Genomic DNA, 17757 nt, shown 5'->3' on the forward strand with positions numbered 1-17757 from the left:
GTTAATTTTTATAATATAACAGGAAATACTAAAATTTAATATTAAATAATAAAAATTTATTCAGGACCAGAATCGACAGGTTGAAATGACACCTCCCCACATGACGCTCGGGATAGTCAATACATCAGTGTGCTGCCCAAGTGACACTCGGGTAAACTGTTAATGGTTAAAAAGGAAAAACAAAGATTGTCGACTAAGATGTATGTATTGGCACACCATATATATATATAAAGTGCAGCCTAAAACAGTCTGGAAATAGACACAACAGCTTCAAAGACCTTGGCTTCATGCTTGTGGAATAGTAGAGTACATTAAGAATCGATGGTTTACATAGCTTTGTGTAATGAAAAAGAAAGTTCTTGGCCTGTCTGCTCTAGAATCTGCCCGCCCCTTGGCAGCTGCCAAACTTGGGAATGTTCTGTAACATTCTTGATCCCCTCCGCCTTTAAATAATATAAGCAGAAATAATGATCGTGACAAATGTGAGGATTTTGTGGGATTAATTTCATGTAGGTGACTTGCCTGACATATATCATTGCCTCATTAAGTAACAAGCTGTAGTTATTATAAATAAGGATTTAAACCAGTGGAAGAGGAAAAAGAAAAGACTTCTAGCAGAAACTTAGAGGAAATAATCTAAATGGAATGTTTACGGAACACATTTATTGTTTTATCTAGTATTCTGCTACATAAAGTCTTTTAAAATGTCACGAGTGTACCATCACAATAAGAAGACATATACAGTATCAAAATACTCCTTAGCCAATTATTTCCTCATTTTTACCAGATCAGGCTCACTTGTGTATTTAATCATTTTTAGAGCATTCATGCTACATGGATCTCTGTGCTGAGTGTTATTTGGTACATTAAAGTTAACAGGATATAACATTTGCTATCACAAGAAGTTATATGTGGCGGTTAGGCTCAGACACACATTTATCACTAGCTGAGGAGAGAATGTAAAGAATAAGGAGCAGTAGGAAGGGACTGGTGGGTGTTAAAATTCCGATGTCACTTGTTAAAGCACATAAATTCAGCCAGGTATGGTGGCACACATCTGTAATCCCAGCACTTGGGAGGCTGAAGCAGGAATAGTACAAATTTGTCTCCATTCTGGGCAGTTTAGTGATACCCTGTCTCAAAAATATAAAATAAAAAGGGCTGAGGATATAGTTTAGTCCTCCATGGGTTCAGTCCTCAGTACAGTGGACCCTTGAGTTATGACTGGCTTGGCATATGAACAACTTGGGTTACGACCAGAATTTTAGTTTTAACTTACAACCAAAGTCTTGAGTTATCATCTGAATGCTGGCTGCTTGTGCTTCCAGATGGTCTCGAATACAGATTTAACCCTGACAGAGTTCTGGAAGGAACATTACAACATCTTTTCCTGTGTGGGTTTAATTGAGAAATCCTGAGCCATTGTTTCTCTAAGGATACTGAGATCTGACCAACTTGAGTTACAACCAGGCCCCGGGAATGAATTGAGTTAGTAAGTTAAGGGTCCACTGTATTGGGGAAAAGAAGAATCAAAATCACAGGAAAATAAACTTTATTTAGGACTTATCTCTCAAGTAGAGGGACCATGGTAATGGGATTTTGCAGTGGGAGAAAGAGATTGGTCTTAATTCTCAATGTACGTGGGCTAGTGAGAATTTGTAGTCAAGAAGCAAGGTGAGGGTTGGTGGATAGAAAATTACTAACAGTAAATAGGGCTGGGGGATTCTGCCTAAACCTACCTAAGATGATGCTTGCTGCAGGTAGCCAGGGCAAGGAGATATCTCTAGGAGATTGATATACATTGGGGAAACAAATCATTTACCAAAAAGGTGATCAGACAGGGAGGGAGGTGTGGTATTTAAACAGACTTAGCATGATTCTTTGCTACAATTGGACTTTCTGAGGAAGTCCACAGATAGGCCTAGGAGAAAATTCAGGAGCAGGACTGAAGTTTGTCCAAGCAATCTCTGTCAGTTGCTGGTTACTGGTCAGTAGAGCAAGCATCTTTCTTTACAGTCATCCTGCAGCATCTTGGGAATCTTTTGGGGAATACTTAGGACCACCTGGAGAGAATTTACATCAAGGCTGCTTTTGCCATTTTTCTAGTGTTGTGTATTATATATGGAAGAAAGGTCTAGTTACTGGTTTGGAAGTGGAAATGTCTAATTTTTTGAGAGACCTCAACATTAGTAACTTCATTTGCCCCTGATTTTATAAATAAAAGCATAATAAAATATTTCTGTGGACTGTGTTTTCTTTTTATAGTTATCCTCAGCACACCTTAACTTCTTGTCCCTCGCCTTATATCCATTATAAGTAGCCTCAAACTCAAGGCATTTGCTTAAAGGATGGCCAGACACCAAGGAACTCACTAGTGGGATTTGATTGTAAGTCCACAAAATCAAGTCTTTACATCTTAGACACAAACCTCCAAGAATGAACTGAATAGGAATTATAATTGAATATATTAACCCAATAAAACAAAGATTATTTTTCCACTAAAATAACATCATGACACTTTTACATCCACAGAAACAGTGTTTCTTCAAAACAGTGACATTAGGTGGAACTTTTCTGAATGTCTCTTTCAGAGTGGCTTAGAGTTGATTTGCCTGCAGCCGGAAGATCTGGTCTCATGCTGAGAATTTGTTCACTGCCCTATTCCTCCATTCTCACTCCTTGAGAGTCCTGCTGTTGCCCCTTGGCCTTGCCACTGTGATCTGATCCCTGTGAAGGGGTTGGGGACAATCTCTGAACACCAAGAGACTGTGGTGAACCAGACAGACCACCTTGAGGCCAGGCACCAAGATGAGCCTTGTTCTGAACATGCCAGGAAGCAGGCTAACTTTCAGAGATTCAGAGGGTGAGGTGCTTTTCTGCCATTGCCTTCAGGGTATGAAATGGAGGGATCTTCAGAATTGAGGGGGTTGTGATGGATCGATGTGCCGCCCCTCAGTCTAGATCAGCAGCGTCAGCCATCCCATCTCCCAGCAGCCTGTGGATGTCATGTCCAAGATCACAGTTTAGTTTTTGTGCCTTTATCAGAAGGGATTCCTTTTGTCAGGTGCTCCCTTCCAACATTTCTCTGCTGCTTTGCCATATGAAAGGCAGAGGAGTAGTATTTTTTCTATCTCCAGGATCATACTGTGTATCACCTGTGTCAGTGATGGGAAACCTTTCAGAGCTTTCAATGATGAAAACAACCCACTGTGGCACGCATGCCATAGGCTCACCACCAGTGACCTACATTATGTCCTAGACATGTTTGGGGACGTGCATACAAAAAAGCCAAATTTGCAAAGCCACTATTGGAATCTATAAGTGTTGGTAAACTGGGGATTTCTGTGTATTGAAAGTTAGAATTTTCTCCTTAGTACTGTCAGCAGGTGGGAGTTCAGTGACTTCTTTCAGTAAAGGATTTTGCATTTAGATACGCTAAGTGTAGATTTGAAGTTCTGTTTTCTAGGTGTCTGACTTTGATTTACCTTCCCTGTCTTCTGTTTATTCATCTGAAAAGTAGAGATAATGTCTATATCAAAGGGTGTCTGAGTTTTAAGTAAATGTCAAATTCCTGACATACAGTTGCTTAGCAAATATTGGTTTATTCCATTTGTTCTTGGTTAGCCATGGAGTTAACCTTTAAAAGGCATTTATTATATTCAATAAAAAAATTGGGTTAGGGTTAGATTAGGACTCAGGTGGTCCAAAGTAGACTGCAAAATGCATCTCTCTCTCTCTCTCTATATATATATATATGTATATACACACTATATATAATAATACGTACGTTATTGACCCTTAGAGAAGAAAGAATCAATGACTTTTTGGCAATAGGATTCTAAATAGGCATAACTTAGGGAAAGGTATTAAATACTGTAATACAAACCTGGCGGCACCAGGTTTCAGAAGGAAGGAGAATCACTAAAGCTAGATCACACTTTGCTACACATGACATCATGTACCTATACCTGGGAAAGCACATTCCAAGCAGAACTATAAGACAGATTTATTAAGGTAGTTTTTTAAAAACCTGATTATTAAATTTGGCAACACATCCTTAACTTGGAGAAAAAAGGCCACACACGTGTGCGCACGCACACACACACTCACACACACCCAAAACAGTACCTCCTTCAGGAATTTATGGATATAAACAAGTGATAAAAAAATACTTTCAGAACTAAAAGTTTACATTATTATTTGCCAGAAAAGAAGCAACTGCACGCGTGATTTGGGAAGCAAATTCATGGCATTTTCCTCCCTGATATCAGTGAAGAAGTGAGGCTGTGGAGGTAATGACTGGCCATCGTTACAAGTTTCAGAGAACACATTGGCAGGAAAGGGGCAGAACCTGCCACAGGGCTGGGTGTGCGTCCTGTGCTAGAGTTAGCAACAGGCCCTTTTGTTTAGACCAGAGCTGAGGTGGTGAACCTACAGCACTCATGCTGCAGCAGGCTGTTATCCATGAAAGCTCTGAAAGGTTCGCCATTACTGGACTAGAGGGGAAGGTTTCAGGAAACAAGACGGCCTGCTTAGGGGCTTTGGCATAGCTGTGAGAGGATGGGGTTCAGCTAGAGTAAAAGGCCACTGTTTTCCCACAGTTGGGCTAAAGCCAGCAGTGTACTCACCCCTGCACTGGGTCTCCTTGCTCTCTCCTTTGTGCTTGTATCCATGCGTGATGCTGTGGTCAACCATTGGTTGTCATCCTTCTCTGCTTCTTTATTTTTATATTCTACCCTGCATTACTCTTCAGGTGTAGGGCATCCCTCTCTTTAAATAATCTGTTTACGTTCAGCCCCCTTCCCACCTGCATTATGGCCTCAGGGTTCTGACTGATATCCTGTCTTCTAGTCTTATCCTCTGATTTGTTTTTTTCCCAGTGTGCAGCCATAACAAATTTCCTAAGTGTGGTTTTGGTCACATTTCTTTACTCCCTCAGTAACTCCCTGGTGCTCTTGAGATAAAATCCAACTCACACTACTTCCTGTGCCTGAGAGTGTGTCTCAGAGGCTCTATATACTCTTTTTAAAAAAATTATAAGGCTTGATGTGCTCGATACACTGATTCCTCTGCTTCTGTACCTCTCCTCTCCTCCCCTTTGCCTGGCCATCTCACCTGTCTTCCAGCAAGTACTGCTCACCTGGTTCTCCTGTAGCACTTTGTTACTCCTAACAGAACACTTGCACCTGCGGCTGACTTGCTGCCTCACCCCAGGCTTGAAACTCCGGGGCCCACAGGGTGCTCCCCCACTGTGTTTCTCATACACAGTCTCTACACTGTGTTCATTCCCAGTGTATGATTGTCTGTTGAATTAAGTAATAATGGGAGACTCAAAAGTCTCTTTAGCTTTCAGGGTGTCATCTCAAACCTTTTTAGTTGTCTACAAGAGCACATTTCGTCAGTATATTGCTCACAGTTAAAAGACCTTAGTCACTCTCCTGGAATTAAAATGTCAACGACCTGAGTGGTGTTTTCCCTGTTTCAGCGGTAGTGCTAATTCATGTCTCCTAGAAGAGGCTGGTTGCTGGAAGATTCCTTCTCCTTGCGCTTCTGTACATTTGAGTTAATGGTTGGTCCTTGCCAGTTTTTATTTCTTTTTTAATTTCTTTCCTTAAGAATAATTTTATTTGATTTCTTTTATGTTATTTGGTATATTTATTAATTAAATTTATTTGATCATTTGGATTTTTACTCACGTGAAGTCTGTCCCTGCCTCAGGATGCTACACCCATTGGATGTAGGCCTGCCCAGCCCTTGTGTGGTCCGCAAGCCCTGCTGGCTGGAACTTGCTCTGTCCTTCTGATCCTCGCAGGACCCAGTGAGGCCACCACATGTATTTCTCTGATGCATGATTTTTCTTTCTCTTTTTTTCTGGATTTAAATTTGTCACTTCACTTTCACACACTTTTCTTTCACTAGGAGTTTTTCTAAACATAAGTACCAGCAGCCAAATTTTAATTGTGAAAACATCATCAATGCCTTATCCCTTTCTGTCCACAGGAAAAATATAGCTTTTTGCCTGGCACTCAAGGCTCTGTACAAGTCTGCTCCAGATTGTACCTTTCCTGCTTCTCCTTCCTGTAGCTTTTCTTCCTCAACTATCCAGTGTCTTCTCTTGACTGTGCCCTGATAAGCTTTTCTCTGTTCATCTCATGCTATCCTCTTTCTGGCCAAAAAGCACGTGCTCTGATCTGGTTCCTCCAAATAAATATGCAGCTCTCCCTCAGGCTTCTTCAGGTCTCATCTACTCTGTGCAGTTGTCTCTCCTCTCCCAGCAGAGCCTGGATCATGTCCTATCAGTACTGCCCACAGGACCCTTCCTGCCATTGTGTGCATGTGTGTGCATGTTGAAAGGGACGGTTTTTCATTATGTATGACAGTCGTGCAGAGGACTAGCAGCCAGTTGTCCTTGTGACAGCAAGAAAGGTTTCTAAACATCCCCGAGTTAAAGGGAATGGTGTTGTCTCTTTACTTGTGCACTGTTGCTAAGGTAAAGGTGTGAAACTCATTTCTACATGTGAACTTGTGTTTAGCACTGTTACATTCTAAAAGCCCCTTATATTTTCTTTGCAGATGATTATATGTGGATAACAACAGTGCTCTTTCTTTTCAGTCCAGTAAATTGGTTGTCAGTATTTTTTATTGTCCTATAGCATTCACTAGAACAGTGATGGCAAACCTTTTAGAGCTTTCAGCGATACAAACAGCAGCCTGTGGCACATGTGCCATGGGTTCGCCACCACGGGACTAGAACCTCTTATACAATGTTGAATTGAAGGTAACCAGATCCCAGTTTCATTCCCAACTTAGAGAGGCTGTACTTCATGCTTCATCATGAGGAGAGAGGATTGTTGTGGGTTTTGGGCAGGTAGCCTTTATAGGTTATAGGGGTTTACTAGAGTTATGCCAAATGGTTATGGAATGTAGAACTACTATTGGACTTTTTTCATTGTGCACAGTCTAACTGGGTACATCTCTCTGTGCTTCTTTTTAAATGATTTCCTGATATCTAGGTTTCAGGTCACTAGTTCAGTGTTCGAGTGTATCTTAATCTGCTATTTAGCCCATCTACTGAGTTTTAGATTTTAGTGACTGTGTTTATTTCTACTAGACACCAGTCTTAGTCCTTCAGGTTACTATAACAAACTACCGTAGACTGTAAGTAACAGAAATTTATTTCTCCGAATTCTGGAAGCTGAAAATCTAAGATGACGATTCTGGAAAATTTGGAGTCTGCTGAAGGTCTGCCTTGATGAACATATTCCTGCAATGACCTCATGTGGCAGAAAGGGCCAGAGAGCTCTCTGGAGTGTCTTTTATAAGGGTGTTAATAGCACTCTGCAGTGGTCCCAGGGCTCTTACCTCCCAATACTGTCACCTTAAGACTTAGGTTTTAATATGAAGTTTGGGAAAGGACATGCATGTTCAGTCTGTTGTAATACATGTGTGTGTCTGTGTGTGCACACCTATCACTGTATGTATGTATGAACACATTGCAGCACATGTACAGATGCATCTGTAGCATTTATATGAACACATGTGGACATAGCTCTTTTTAAAAACTCCCTTTTCTTTTTTTCAGAGTATCTTTTTTCCCTTGTTTTTCTTTGTTTCATGATTATACTGTGCAGATGTTTATTTCATGGTCTTTATTCAATTTTTTTGTCATCTCCAGTTCTAGAGGGCCTGCTCTTGGCCTTGGTTCTCTTGACTCTTGTTGGTAATGGATTGTTTCCCTGTCAGTCTTGCCACTGTGAATGGTGAAGACTTCTGCCTCTGATTAGTTCCTTGCTTGCCATACTCTTCTAGGCATTTGAAAGGATTCTTTATAGTATTGTCCAGTGCTTGTAGAATGAGAGGTTCTGGTCTGCTTTGTCTGCCATGTTGGCAAAATAATGTCTTTAGTTTTAACATTAGAATGTTTATCTTTTTTTGATTCCTCTTAAAAGTGATTTGTTTGTTATTTGTTTAAGATAGGCTCTTGCTATATAGCTCAGACTGGCCTTGAGCTTCCTAGCCCAGGCTGGCCTGCCAGGTGCTGGGAGTACAAGAATGTGCCACCATGCCCAGTTCAAAACCAAATGTTAAATATCTTAAGATAGAATATTAGATACAGAAAGAGCAGGCAAAGGGAAAAAGGAAGTGAAAGAAGAAATAGATAGTTATGGGAGGAAAAAAGGAGTAGAAGAGACTGAGTGCAGGTTGAAAAACAAGAGAGACAGGGAAGCAGAGACAGGGAATAGATGAGTATGTCAGACATATGCATCCAAAGAAATGCACATAAATCCAGACATGTACTGGGATGCCCACAAACATAGGTATATGATCACACAGACACAAACTCAGAGACACACACATGGGTTTCCCACAGGGACACAGGCAACTGACAGTAACAATAGAAAATAACCAAATCTACGTGTATTGTGAAAATCAAAAGAATAAACTGGAAATCAGCAAGAGTCGAAGCAATAGCTTCAGAATTAGCAGGAATTGCTCTAACATCAGTTTGCTGCCACAGCAACAATGGAAATTGTTATAAATAGGGTACTTGTGCGGGCTGCTAGGGGTTGGGGCTTGCCTGGCAGCAGCTTCCTACACCAGACCAATGAGGCAGCTTTTGATTTACTCTTACAGCACTAGCAGATGGAGATAATCACGGATTTTCAAGGCAGTGGAACAATAGTAATAAAAGGAGAAAATGTGATTTAAAATTTCAGATTTTTGACCATGTCAAATATTTGTCTAATGATAGGATATGGGTGGGCTTAATAACACCTTCTGAGGTTAACCTTGAGATTGTCAGCTAATCACAGTTGGACTCCAAATTGAAGTCTCTCTCTCTCCTTTTTTCTTCTTCCTTTTTTCTGGGGTCGGGGGGCAGTGTCTCACTGTATAGTCCAGGCTGGCCTCAAACTTGCAGTCTTCTTGCCTCAGCTTCCCAAGTCCTGAGATTACAGGCATGTGCCACTGCACCTGGGGAAACTCATGTTTTATCATGAAGTTCTAAAAACTATCAAGGAATCACAGAATCCTTGAATCCTGTGGACTCTGCTCACTGACATTGTCTAGACCTAAATGAGCAGCCTGTCCTTTTAGATGACTTGTTGAAATAGTGATGATTATGAGGTGTGACAGTGCAGAGAAGGGAAGTGGAAGGTGGGATGTATTGATGTTAGGCAAATTGTTTCTGCCTTGCTTTACTTTTCTGTTTTTCTCTTTCTAGTTTTCCAGATCATCAAGGATAGATAATATCTCTGACTTTTCCCTGACATTATTTTATTATTTGCATTCTTTATAAAACTCTGAGTAAGCTTGGTACTAGTTTAAAAGCTGAGATGAGCAGTTGTGAACCATTGTTATTGTGACATCTGTGGAAATGACAGAAGAATATTAGGCTGCCTAACGTAGGCTAATATTGCTAAATTGCACTGTTGAGCAGGCATGCTGTTCATTTTTTATTTGAATAAAGGGCTCTTGTAATAAATACCCTGAGCTCAGCTGAAACATAAATGACAGTAATGTGAGGTGATCAGTTAAAACCTCCAAAGTGTGACAGTAACCCTTAGAATAACCACCCTATTGACTCTTGTCTTAAATAGGTATTGTCATAAAGAAGCAATACCTGAAACTCTTACTTCCTAAGTATTGGATTGAAATTGCCGCAATGAATTCTGTAGCATTCCTTAAAATTGACTTTCTCTCTAAAGTATTGCTGCCTCAGAGGCTGGTTCATGACCTTTATTTTTTTAAGAGGTTGGGAAATTCTGTGTTAGTATGAAACACTGAAGTTGTAAACATCAGTTTCAAGCCAGTACTCTTTAGAGAACAGAAACAGTAATGAAGATTAACACAGACTATCCTAAGTTTAGCATATGTGTAATGAGTTTTCTCTCTGTAGAACTGAGCTAGATGCTGCAGCATATTTTTTTTTGTATAAACATTCTTTTATGATAGGCCAGAACATCTGTTATCCCAGCTATACAAAAAGAAAACAGATGCAAATTAGTATTAAAGGACTTCCTTACCTAAAATTACAAAACTAAATAAGGTATAGATATTATTTAAATCCTTTTATTTCCATTCCATCCTTTGGCTGAACTTTATTAATATAATATCTGCTCTTGTTAATCCTTTTTGTTTTTGGTACCGGGGATTGAACTCGGGTCCTTGTGCTTGTGCAGTAGGCGGCGAAACCACTGAGCTAAATCCCCCGCAATCCTCCTTTTATAAAAGGCATCACGACCCTGTCTCTCAAGCCCTGCCTCCTCTTCCTCCTTGACCAGCCCCCCACCTCTACTCATGAACTGTTAACGACACATCTTCCTGTATTTCTCTGGAATTAGTCTCTTCATAATTACAGTTCCCTTTTGCAATTCCACTTCTTCATAAATGTGGCATGTGAGATTTTAACTGCTCTGTCACAGTTTTTTCTTCTTCAGTCAGTGACAACAGCTCCACATCAGTATGCTTTTGTAGTTCTTGTGTCATGGCCATAGTCTTATTCAAAGTAGTATAAATGCGGCTCTTGGTCTCTTTCTGCTCAATAGCAATGGGTTTAAAACATGCATACAAAGTTTGGTATCGAGGCTTTATAGCTGACAATTCCTTTAAGAGTGTAACTGGATTTTTCTTGCCTGCTGAATCAGGATGATTAGTCTTGATTTCATATTCCAGCCTTCTTTTAAATGGTCCAGTTCAGTTACTTAGCTGGATTAAGCCATCAGTTCCAGGTTATCGACCTCCGCCTCCATGTTGAATAGTTTTTTAATAGCCACTGTTTATTGGGCATGTCTTGCATGGTGGGCATCTTCTTTTTTCCTTATACTTGTATGTGTAACTTCCAATCTCAGTACTCTTCTTAAGTAGGTGTTAGCCCTCTTTACAGATAAGGCAAATGAGGTCCAGAGTAGTATCACTGTTTGCCTGAGACCATAAAACTAATAGATAAATTCAAATCTTGGTCTTTCACATTTTAAAAGTGTTATTTCTACTCTGCCATGTGAGATTACTTTCAGCTTTATGAAACGGGTTATAGAATTTTGTGGAGTCACTTTTGATGGAATTTTCTGTTGTCTCCATTGGTACTTCACACCTTCAACTTAGAAGAATGCTCTAGTAAGACAGGGACTTGGTGTGTTTTGTTCACTTTTGTATCCTCAGCATGTGGAACTCAGCCCTTCCCAGCACCTACAGAGTCTTAGTGATCACTTAATGAATAAAGGAGTGAAAGCCGTGGCAGGTTCTACTGGCCTTGACAGCCTTCTAGGACTGATCTAATAAAATGCTATTGTATTCTATTACAATGTAAATATGTGATAAAACAATGCATTTTAAAATCAGTTAAGTATGTTTTGTCTATTAATTCACTTTAGCACTTTGAGAATCTAGTTGCACCCCTGTGGTCATGAAGAGGAAAGTTAATGGCCTAGAGTTGATTACTGTTATGAAATAGTCTTCTGGTATAAACAGGTATAAACAGTCTTTTGGTCTAAACAGTACCTAGCATATAGTAGGACTCAGTGCCTAATTGAACTTAATTGAATAGCCTTACCAGGAAAAAACAAAAACCCCAAATGAACAGTATTACTTTTGGCTCTTAGAGTTTAGTGTTCTGCTTCAGCTAGAGTATGTTGTCTTAACACTCTCTTACAGGGTTTAGTCAGGTATTTCATTTGTCCTTACTCAGCAGCAGATCCTGTGTTCCATTGTGTCTCGTAGAGCATCTTGTCTCTCTGACCTGGTGAGGCATCTGTAGAATACTCCGTGATGCACACTTTTGTGTCCATCCAGAGGCTGGCCAAGAGCTGCCCCGCATGGGAGCAGAGCTGCTTGCTTCACTGTGGTGTCACACTACCCTGCTGTCTCTGTGGGTCTGTTCTAGGAGGGAAAGGACTCCTAGGCTGCTTCACTCTTCCAGGAAGGGCAGGGGTTCTGCTAAAATGTCTCCCAGTGGTGCTCTATGGAAACTTCATCACTATTAAGTCTTCCAGATAACTTAGCAGGTGAGGTACTTTAGGAGCTTCATTGGAACAGGTGGAAGTCAGAGGTGTCTGTGCTTTGGGAGCACAGGGCTGGCGGGAGGACTGGGCCATATGAAACTCCAAGAGGAGTTTGCAAGATGTAGGATTGATTTGGAGGTGGATTGAGCAAGGATAAAAGGAAGAGTATTTAAATTTTCACTTCAAAAATAGATAGTAACGGAGCCTTTTGGTCCACCGTACTACCACCCCCAGTGCAGAGGAGCAGAGCCCCACCCAGTGCCCAGGAGGTGAGCCTTTTGGTCTGCCTTACCAGTGCTGAGCAGCTGAGCCTTTCTGGCTGCCATACCACCACCCCCAGCACAGAGGAGCAGAGCCCTGCCCAATGCCAAGGAGGTAAGCCTTTTGGTCCAGCTTACCATCACCCCCAGCACAGAGGAGCAGAGGCCCCCAATGCTGAGCAGTTGAGCCTTTCCGGCTGCAGTACCACCGCCCCCAGCACAGAGGAGCAGAGCACCACCCAGAGCCAAGGAGGTGAGCCTGGACATCAGCAACCCCACCACCACCACCTGTTGAAATCTGAAGACACATAAATAAGTCTCAAAACCAGACCTCCAGATCACCTAAAGCAACCGGAAAGGGAAAAAGATGGAACACTCTGATAGATACTGAACCACCTGGATTCCCTGAACTGGCAACAAAAGAGGATCTGGAAAAAATAAAATCAGAAATAATTTCTCAGATAACAGCAGAGTTTGTGCCCATAGTACAAGACATGATTCATAAATCCAGAAGAGGACACAGATAAAAGAATAGAGGAGCTGAGGGACATGATGGAATCCCCACATAGGAAACAAATGGAAACCATAAAACAGATGCGAATAGATTTCCAGAAGATTAAAAACTCCATTCAAAGTTTATGCAGCAGAATGAGTCAATGTGAGGACAGAATTTTAGATATAGAAGATAAGATTGCAATTAGTGACCAGGAAAAGAAAAAAATTTAAAAAATAGTAAGGGACTATGAGAAATAAATCCAGCAGTTGCTAGATGCTGCAAAGAAGAATAACTTAAGACGAATTGGAGTCAATGAAGAAACAGGAGAGAGTGCAGACGACATAAAAAAACTGTTCACAGAACTGATGGCAGAAAATTCCCAAGCAGGTTACAAGAAGTTGACGTACAGGTCATTGAGGCATATAGGGTTCCAACTAACCTTGATCAAGAAAAATCTACACATAGGCATATAATTGTTAAGATTCCAGAAATCCAACAGAAGAACAAAGTTCTATAAGCAGTTAGAGAAAGGAAACAAATCACATACAAAAGAAAACCCATCAGAATCACAGCAGACTTCTCAACGCAAACAACCAAGGCAAGAAGAGCTTGGAGAGACATATTGCAAGCCCTAAAGGAAAACAGCCTCCAACCCCAATTGATGTAGCCTGCAAAACTATCTTTCAGAATTAATGGAGAAAGAAGATACTTTCATGACAAAGAGCACCTTAGAAACTTCATGAATTCCAAACCAGCACTCCAAAAAACTTTAGACAACGTCCTAGGAAAAGACAATGAGGATCACAACCCCAGGAAGCCCAGCAAAATGAATCCTTTGGGTACAACAAGAAATTAAATGTGAGGAAGGTGCAATACCTCTGAGCTACATCCCTGGCCCAAAAAGAAATTAAATGCAAAGAGGGAGAATCCAACAAAAAGAAAAAGTCATGACATGAGCCGGGGATTTAGCTCAGTGGTTCTGCCACTGCTCTGCAAGCACAGGGACACAAGTTCGATCTCTGATACCAAAAAACAAACAAAAAAAGAGAAAAAGTCATGACAATGATAAGGCAATACATATCACTTATAACCATCCATGTTAATGGTCTCAACTCACCAATCAAAAGAAATAGACTGGTAGAATGGGTCAAGAAGCAAGATCCAACAATATGCTGCATACAAGAAACACAATTTAAAAATAAACTTATAGACTGAAAGTTAAAGGGTGCAAAGCAATACTCCATGCAACAAGAACCCCCCCAAAAAGCAGGAGTACCTATCTTCTTTGCAGATCAAGTGGATATCAAATCAACACTGATTAAGAGGGACAAAGAAGGATGGTACATCGTTGTAGAGGGAATAATCCAAGAGGAGGAGATGACAAACATAAATATATATGTACTAAATACTAGTGCACCCAACTATATAAAACAAATACTAATGAACATGAAAAATCAAATAAACACTAACATAATAGCAGTGGGGGACCTCAATACCCCAATGTCACAGATCAACTAGACAAAAAACAACAAAATACTAAAACTCAATCAAATTCTTGAACAAATGAACTTAACAGATATTTACACAGTGTTCCACCCCACAGATTCAGAATACACATTCTTTTTAGCTGCACACAGGTTGTTCTCCAAAATAGACCACATGGTCGCTCATAGAACATGTTTAAGTAAGTGCAAAGGAATTGAAATTATTCCCTGTATATTATCAGACCATAGTGTGATGAAATTGGAGATCAATAGCAAAAGAAACTGCAAGAATTTCATAAACATATGGAAACTGAACAACACACTTCTGAGTAACCAATGGGTCACAGAGGAAGTTGAAGAAATCAGACAGTTCCTTCAATACAATGACAATGACAATACAACATATCAGAATCTATGGGACACAATGAAAGCAGTCTTATGAGGGAAATTCATAGCAGTGAATACGCATATTCGGAAAACAGAGCGAGCCCAATTAAACAAGCTGATGCTGAACCTCAACTTCTAGAAAAAGAAGAGCAGGACAACCCCAAAGCTCATACAAGGGAGAAAATTATAAAGATCAGAGGGGAAATCAATGCAATGGAGACTAACAGAATGATACAAAAAATTAATGAAGCCAAGAGTTGGTTCTTCAAAAGAATAAACAAAATTGACAAACCCATAGCCAACTTTATCAGGAAAAGGAAAGAAAAGGCCCATATCCATGCAATTAGGTATGAAAAGGATGAAATTACAGTGGATCCAGCAGAAATCCAGAGGATCATCAATACCTACTTCGAGAACTCGTATGCCAATAACATGCAAAATACAAAAGAAATGGACAGATTTCTAGATAACATGTGAATTACCAAAGTTGAACAAAGAAGACCTAAAATTTCTAAACAACCCAATATCAATTAATGAAAATGAAAATATAATTAAAAATTTGCCAACTAAGAAAAGCCCAGGTCCTGATGGCTTCACTGCTGAATTCTACAAGACATTTAGAGAGGAACTACTGCCACTACTGTTTAAACTCTTCAATGAAATTGAAAGGGAAGCAGTACTCCCAAATTCATTCCTGAAAGCAGGCATCACCTTGATCCCCAAAGCAGAGAAAGACCCAACCAAAAAAAACTATAGGCCAATCTCACTATTGAACATAGATGCATAAATCCTTAATAAGATACTGGCAAATAAAATCCAGAAGATCATCAAGAAGATCATACACACTTAACAAGTTAGATTCATCCCAGGGATCCAGGGATGGTTCAACATATGCAAATCAGTCAGTGTAAATACAGTATATCAATAGAGCCAAGGACAAAAACCATATGATCATCTCAATAGATGCAGAAAAAGCATTTGACAAAATCCAACACGCATTTATGATTAAAAAAAACCTACAAAAAATTGGAATAGATGGTCTCTACCTCAATCTGATAAAAAGCCATCTATGAAAAACCAACAGCCAGTATCACATTAAATGGCCAAAAACTGAAATCCTTCACACTAAAATCAGGAGTAAGACAAGGATGTCCACTGTCACCACTCCTGTTCAATATAGTCTTGGAAACATTAGCCACAGCAATTAGACAAGAGAAAGAAATAAAAGGAATAAAGATAGGAAACGAAGAAGTCAAATTGTCATTATTTGCAGATGACATGATAACTCTATATAGAAGACTCCAAGAACTCCAGCAAAAGTCTTCTAGACTTAACAACCAAATTCTGTAAAGTAGCTGGATGCAAGGTCAAAACACAAAAATCAGTAGCTTTCGTCTACATAAACAACAGACTCACTGAGAGAGAAATAGGGCCAACAATTCCTTTCACAATAGCAACCAAACAACTGAAATACCTAGAAATCAACCTAACAAAAGAAATCAAAGACTTCTTCTCTGAAAACTATAGCATTCTGAAAGGAGAGATTGAAGAGGATATCAGAAAATGGAAAGACATCCCCTGCTCCTGGGTAGGAAGGATTAATATAGTGAAAATGGCCATACTTCCAAAACTGCTATACAGATTCAGTGCATTCCCAATCGAAATTCCAGCAGCATACTTCACGGACCTTGAGAAGACAAACCCAAAATTCATTTGGAAGAAGTAGTGACCTAGAATAGCAAAAGCAGTTGTAGGCAACAATGACATGTCGGGGATATTACAACCCCCAACTTGAAACTACACTACAAAGCTACTGTGATAAAAACAGCATGATACCCACAAAGAAACAGACCTGAGGACCAGTGGAACAAATTAGAAGATGTAGAAACAACTTCAGACACGCTCAGCCACCTCATCTTCAATAAAGGAGCTAAACACCCTCACTGGAGAAAAGATAGCTTCTTTAATAAATGGTGCTGGAAAAATTGGGATTCAACTTGCCTAAAATTAAAACTAGACTTATATCTCTCACCATGCACTAAACTAAAATCGAAATGGATTAAAGATCTAAGTGTTAAAATAGAAATGCTGAACTGGCTGGAACAGAGGTTAGGTAGAACTCTTGAAGACATTGGTGTAGGAAAAGATTTTATGAAACCCCAGTTGCCAATGAACTAGCAAAAACAATCCACAAGTGGGATCTCTTCTTATTAAAAAGCTTTTGCACAGCAAGTAAAATGACCAACAGTGTGAAGTGACAACCCACAATATGGGAAAAAATTTGCACCTGCTGTTCCTTATGCAAAGGTTTGCTCTCTAGAATCCATAAAGAACTTAAAAAAGTCAGACCTCCCAAATTTAAGACCCAATTCAAAAGTGGGCATCTGAAATGAAGAGACATTTCTCAGACAAAGAAGTAGAAATAGCCGATAAACATATGAAAAAATGTTCAACATCACTGGTCATTCAAGAGATGCAAATTAAAACAGTCCTCAGATTCTACCTCACCCCAGAAAGAATGGCTGCTATCATGAAATCAACCAATAACATGCTGGTGGGGCTGTGGGGAAGAGGAATGAACCCTTCTTCATTGTTGGTGGGAGTATAGACTCATGCAACCACTGTGGAAATCAGTGTGGAGATACCTCAGAGAACTAGGACTGGAATCCCCATTTGACCCAGCTATACCCCTGCTGGGTATCTTCCCCAAAGAATTCAGAGAATCATACCACGGTGATATATGTGCACCCATCTTCCTAGCCAAACAATTTGTAATAGCCAAAACTTGGAAGCAGCCCAATTTCCCATCAAGTGGAGACTGGATAAAGAAAATGTGTGCGTTTTTAAAAATAAAGTGGAGTACTACTCAGCCATAAAAAATGAGAAATTAGAGACATTTATAGCTAAATGGATCCACATTGAGGTGATACTGTTAAGTGAAATAAACAGGACACACATGTGTAAATACCAAATAGTTTCTGTAGTGTGAGAAACTGAAAGTGTAAATAAGTACTAAAAGGTATAATAGATAATGTGATATAGGAAGAAAAAGGGCAAAGGGGAAGGGGAAGTGGGAGGGGTAGGGGAAAGGAAATGGAGTCAATATGAGAAAATGTAAAAATGGAAACAAA

At 39.9% G+C, this 17757-nt stretch overlaps 1 protein-coding gene and 1 pseudogene across 3 annotated transcripts in view; one reads left to right on the forward strand and one right to left on the reverse strand.

Annotated features, from left to right (window-relative positions):
• Ccny (cyclin Y) overlaps positions 1-17757 on the forward strand; it is a 166382-nt gene that overhangs the window by 78424 nt on the left and 70201 nt on the right. The gene's annotated exons all lie outside the window — the stretch shown is intronic.
• LOC106010802 (SKA complex subunit 2 pseudogene) lies at positions 10384-10751 on the reverse strand (annotated as a pseudogene).

Source organism: Heterocephalus glaber, unplaced genomic scaffold (assembly GCF_053883595.1).
Source record: "Heterocephalus glaber isolate CG9 unplaced genomic scaffold, H.glaber_assembly_v1.0 deba00000738, whole genome shotgun sequence".
Classification (NCBI taxonomy): domain Eukaryota; kingdom Metazoa; phylum Chordata; class Mammalia; order Rodentia; family Bathyergidae; genus Heterocephalus; species Heterocephalus glaber.